This window comes from Aethalodelphis obliquidens, unplaced genomic scaffold (assembly GCF_003676395.1).
Source record: "Aethalodelphis obliquidens isolate GAN/ISIS:26980383/991018 unplaced genomic scaffold, ASM367639v1 scaffold621, whole genome shotgun sequence".
Lineage (NCBI taxonomy): Eukaryota > Metazoa > Chordata > Mammalia > Artiodactyla > Delphinidae > Aethalodelphis > Aethalodelphis obliquidens.
Window position 1 is genome coordinate 5,360 of NW_020838532.1, and position 5,464 is coordinate 10,823.

General features: G+C 39.7%; 1 pseudogene; it reads right to left on the minus strand.

The window, feature by feature from the left end:
* Nucleotides 1-873: 873 nt before the first annotated feature.
* On the minus strand, nucleotides 874-1,586 carry LOC113616836 (ATP synthase F(0) complex subunit C1, mitochondrial pseudogene; annotated as a pseudogene).
* Between the last annotated feature and the right edge of the window lie 3,878 nt (nucleotides 1,587-5,464).

The following is a 5,464-nucleotide window of genomic DNA, read 5'->3' on the forward strand; positions in this document are numbered from 1 at the left end:
ATTGTCTCCAACCCATGAACATTGGATGTGCTTTATTTATATACATCTTTAATTCCTTTCAGTAATGTTTTGTCATTTTCATTGTACAAGTCTTCACCTCCTTGGTTAATTCCTAAGTATTTTATTCTTTTTGATGCTGTTGTAAATGGAATTGTGTTTGTTATTTCCTCTTTGGATAATATAATTGATTGTTAGTGTTTAGAAATGCAACTGATTTTTATGTATTGACTTTGTATCCTGCTACTTTGCTGAATTCATTTTTCAGTTCTAACAGGTTTTTGGTAGAATCTTTAGGATTTTATGCATATAAGATCATATTGTTTGCAAACAGAGATAATTTTCTTTCTTTCCAGTTTAAATGCCTTTTATTTTTTTCTTTGCCTAGTTTCTCTGACTAGAGCTTCTTGTACTTGGTTGAACAGAAGTGGTGAAAGTGGGCATACTTGCCTTGTTCCTCATCTTAAAGGAAATGCTTTCAGTTTTCATCATTGAGTATGATATTTGCTGTGGGTTTTCCAGATATGGCTTGTACTATGTTAAGGTAGTTTCCTTTGAAAGTCTTTGTCTAGTAACTGATGCATATGTTTCTTCAGAGTGGCTTCTGTAGATTTATTTTCTTTCTTTAAATGAGTATTTCCTCGTTTCTTTGTATGCCTTGTGATCACTGAAAATTTGGCATTTGAAAAAATAGTTGCATCTCCAATATTTGCAGACCAAAATGCAAGACATTTGCTAATTTATGGGCCCTTGAGGTTCTTTTCTTTTTTGAGTTTAGAGAAACATTGTGTTTAATGGTATAGCTTAGCACAGTCCAGCAGCAGGCATGGCCTGGAGTCCAAGCAGCAGGGGTGGGTAGGAGACCTCCATGGAGCCTCACATGGTGAAATTGATGAGGAAGACGACCATCAGATAGAAGAGCCACATAGCCTCAGATAGGGCAAAGCTCAGAATGGCATAGGAGAATAGCTGCTGCTTCAGAGACGGGTTCTTGGCATAGCCAGTGATCAAGCTGCCAAACGCTCTTCCAGTACCGGCCCCTGAACCAAGCACACCAACTGTGGTGGCCGCTGTGTCAGTGTCCTGGGAGACCACACTGGTCTGGAACTCCTGCCCGGCCACCTGAACTGGGACACTGCTGTAGGAACGCTCTTCAGATGGGATCTCCGGCCTCATCAGGAAGGAGGCAGATGCAGGCCTGATCAGGCTCCTGGTACAAGAGTGGATCAGAGCAGGAGGAATGAGTAGTGCCCCGCTGGTCTGCTTTCTTTCTGTCTCCCGGCTTTAGCTCTAGGACTCTGGGCCCTTGAGTTTTGTGGTCACCCCTGGGTAGAGGCTGAAGATATTATCAGATGTTTTCTATGCATGTGTTCTGTCTGGGCTTGTGTGTGTGCTTTTTAAAAATTTCTTCTATATCCACAGCTGATTTCAAATGTCTTAATTTTGCAAAGAGCCTCACTCCAAGTTCTTCTCAGAGCCTTAGATGCTCTGTTTATTTTTCTATTATTTTTGAGAAATTTTATTACTTGTAATGCCTTTCCCCCAAGCACCTGCATGTGTGCAGTTCCTCTGCGGTTGTCACATATCATGGCGCCCACTACTGTCTTCTGTGGCCTCTGCCAGTCTGAAATCCAGATTATGCCGCCATTCCCTTTTTGAGCTCCAAGTCAGGTGAGATAGAAGCCAGTCTCTGGGTCAGTCTACAGATCAAAATGTTGCCAACAAGTTATTCTCTGCTCCTTCTGTCCTGAGGAATGGAACTGGGAATCAGGCCACTTCATTCTGATCACACTGTGCTATACTGGGTGGGATAAGGGTGAGTAGAAGTGCTGTGAAATTTCCTACCATTCTGAATGTGATTTTTTTCTTGATGGGGCATTTGCTTGGTTGCTGTAGATCTTTGACTGGTTTCCAGAGCTCCTGTAAAGTTATTTTAGTCCGTCTGTAGTGTTTTGTTGAATGTTCCCCCTCAGGAAAAATGGCCTGGAGCTTCACCATCCACCATCACTCCTGGTGAAGAGGTTTTAGATACAACACAAAAAGCAGTCCATGGAAGAAAAAATTGATAAGTTAGACCTTCTTAAAATGAAAAGCTTCTTCTCTGAGAAAGACACTGTTAAGAGAATTGAGAGACAAGCCACAGCTCAGGAGAAAATACTTATAAAACACATATCTGATAAAGGACAGGTATCCGAATTATATAAAGAATCCTTAACAATAAGAAAACAAACAACCCAGTTTAAAAATGGGCAAAATATCTGCTCCGACACCTCAGCAAAGAATATGTCAAAGAATCACAAGAAAAGATGTTCAGTATCATTTGTCATTAGGGAATTGCAAATTAAAACAACACTGAGATACTGCTAACGACCATTAGAATAGATAAAAGTCACAGAACTGACAATATCAATTGCTGGCAAGGGTGCAGAGGAGAAGGAACCCTTGTTCACTGCTGTGGGAGTGCAAAATGGTGCAGGCAGTTTGGAGACAATTCGGCAATTTCTCGCCATGCAACCCGGCAAATTGTGCTCCTAGGTATTTACCCAAGTGACTTGAAAATCTATGTGTACAAAAATCTGTACATAAAGGTTTAGCAGCTTTATTCCTAATCAACCCAAACTGGAAGCAGTCAAGTTGTCCTTCGACAGGTGAAAGTATAAACAAACTTTGGTCTGTCTGAACGATGGAACATTACTCAGGAATAAAAAGAAATGAGCTCTCAGGCCATGAAAAGACATAGTTTAATCCTGAGTGCATGTTCCTAACCAAAAGAAACCAGTGTGAAAAGGCTACGTACTGTATTATTTGCATCATATGACATCCTGGAAAAGGCAAAACTATAGTTAAAAGATCAGTGGTTTGCAGGTGTTTGGGGGGAAGGTGGGAGGGTTGAATAAATGAAGCACAGAGGGTTTCTTTAGGGTGTTGAAAATATTCTGTATGACACTGTAATTGTGGATATGTGACACTATGCATTTGTCAGAACCTATAGAACTTTGCAGCACAAAGAATGAACCTTACTGAAATAGATAGCTAGTGGGAAGCAGCTGCATAGCACAGGGAGATCAGTTTGGTGCTTTGTGACCACCTAGAGGGGTGGATAGGGAGGGTGGGAGGGAGACGCAAGAGGGATACGTAGAGCTGATTCACTTTGTTATACAGCAGCAACTAACACAACAGTGTAAAGCAATTATACTCCAATAAAGATGTTAAAAAAATATTAGGAGAAAAAAGAATGAACCTTACTGTACAAAATTTAAAAAAATTCATTTAGGAAGATCCCAGGATGGAATGAAAAATATGACAAAACAATCTAGCTTATTACAGATGCATGAAACAACCTCATTGAAGGAGACAGGGGAAAAGTTGCTGACCTAAATAACTTTGGAAATGAGTGTAGTTTGTACGACCAAAAGCAAAAGAAACTGCATATCAGCGCTCTACTCTAGTTGATAAAGTTGTTTCCCATATGAGTTCAGGTTAGCAATTCTGATACTGTACACTGGAATTGAATAATGGATAGCAGATGGTGGGGTCCAGTTTTCTCGTTGTTGGAGTGGGAGTTTACACATACACAAAGGGAGGAAGCTACGATGTTCCATATCATAATTAATTAGAGACATTAGTATGACTCTTGTTTAGCTTAACATAGATAGTTAAATATAGAAATAATTATAGATATGTATATATACAAGAGTTAGTATGCACATGTATATATTCTTGCCTTGTCAGCTGAGAGGGCCTAGAAGCAATGATCCTCTGGTAGCAACAAGCATACCTCGCACTCAGATCCTGGTTTCCAATGCCATTCTCCAATAAAAGGACCTGGGGTCCTTGGAGAAATCACTGATTAGGGCAGAAAATATATAAGATCAGACTGGAGACTATTGTAGTGCCAGAAAATAAGGAAGTGCTCAGACGACCCCTGCCAAAAAAACCCACGCTGATGGTAGTGTGCAACAGGGCACAGAACCAATGGAAAGAGTTCCCAGTGGCCAAAGCTGAAACATTTCTGCACAATAAAATAAAGTAATACTGGATTATAACCTAAAGCATAAAGTAAAATTCCATGAGTATATACTGATACAAATAAATAATTGACTAAATAAATGAATAAATAAATAAATGGAAGAGAAGAGACAGAACTCCCAGGCAGAAGAATTCCAAATAATTTATGTAGATATTCCGTCCTCAAGGAGGTAGAGCACAACTCCCACTTCTTAAGTCTGAGCTGTAGATAGTGACTTCATTCCAAAGACTGCAGCATGAAAACGAGGAATAAAAGAGTACAGATGGTTCCTGACATACAACGGTTTGACTTACGATTTTTCTACTTTATGATGGTGCAAAAATGATACATATTCAGTAGAAACTGTACTTTGAATTTTGATGTTTTCCTGGCTAGCAGTATTTGGTACAATACTCCTTCATGATGCTGGGCCGTGGCAGCGAGCCTCAGCTCCCAGTCAGCTGTGTGATCACAAGGGTAGAAAACAGACACACTTAGAATCATTCTGTGTCCAGACAACTACCCTGGTTTTCATTTTCAGTACAGTATTCAATAAATTACATATCTCATTCAACACTTTATTGTAAAATAGGCTTGTGTTAGGTGATTTTGCCCAACTGTACGCTAATGTAAGTTTTCTGAGTGTGTTTAATATAGGTTAGGCTAAGCTACGATGTTCGGTAGGTGAGGTGCGTCAAATGTATTTTCGACATGATATTTTCAGCTTATGATCTGTTTATCAGGATGTTACCCCATCATAAGTCGAGGAAGATCTGTAACTTTTATAGTGGAGAAACCTGACAGACACTGCCTCAACCAGGATGACGGCCAAGATCAACAGTGATAAGGGATGTTAATAGTATATACACTTCATATAACATAATGAAAATGGCAGTATACCTCTGTAGTGTTCCTCCCAAGAACACATAACCCCAGTCTAATCATGAGAAAAACATCAGAAGAATCCAAATTTAGGGACATTCTATAGAATGCCTGACCAGTATTCACAAAATTGTCAAGGTCATAAAAAACAAGGAAAGTCAGGGAACGTGTCACAGCCCAGAGAAACCTAAGGACACGTGATGACTACATGTAATATGGAATCCTGGCTGGCATCCTGGAACAGATAAAGGACGCTGGGTAAAATCTAAGGAAATAAGAATGAAATATGGACGTTAGTTAATAATAATAATGTCTCAATATTGGTTCCTTAATTATACCAATAATTATAATTACCATCCTAATGTAAGATATAAATGATGTACGATATAAATACTGGGGTGTATGGCAGCTCTCAGTACTATCTTTGCAGTATCTGGAACAGGCACCATTTACTTATAATGTTTTTGGCCTCACCTCATTTGTTTTTCCCCACCTCCTCTGAGATAGGACGGTCCTGTATTCATGTTGGGCAACCAAGGTGAAGAGAGCAGTAGTGAGTGTGGCAAATGTTCACTG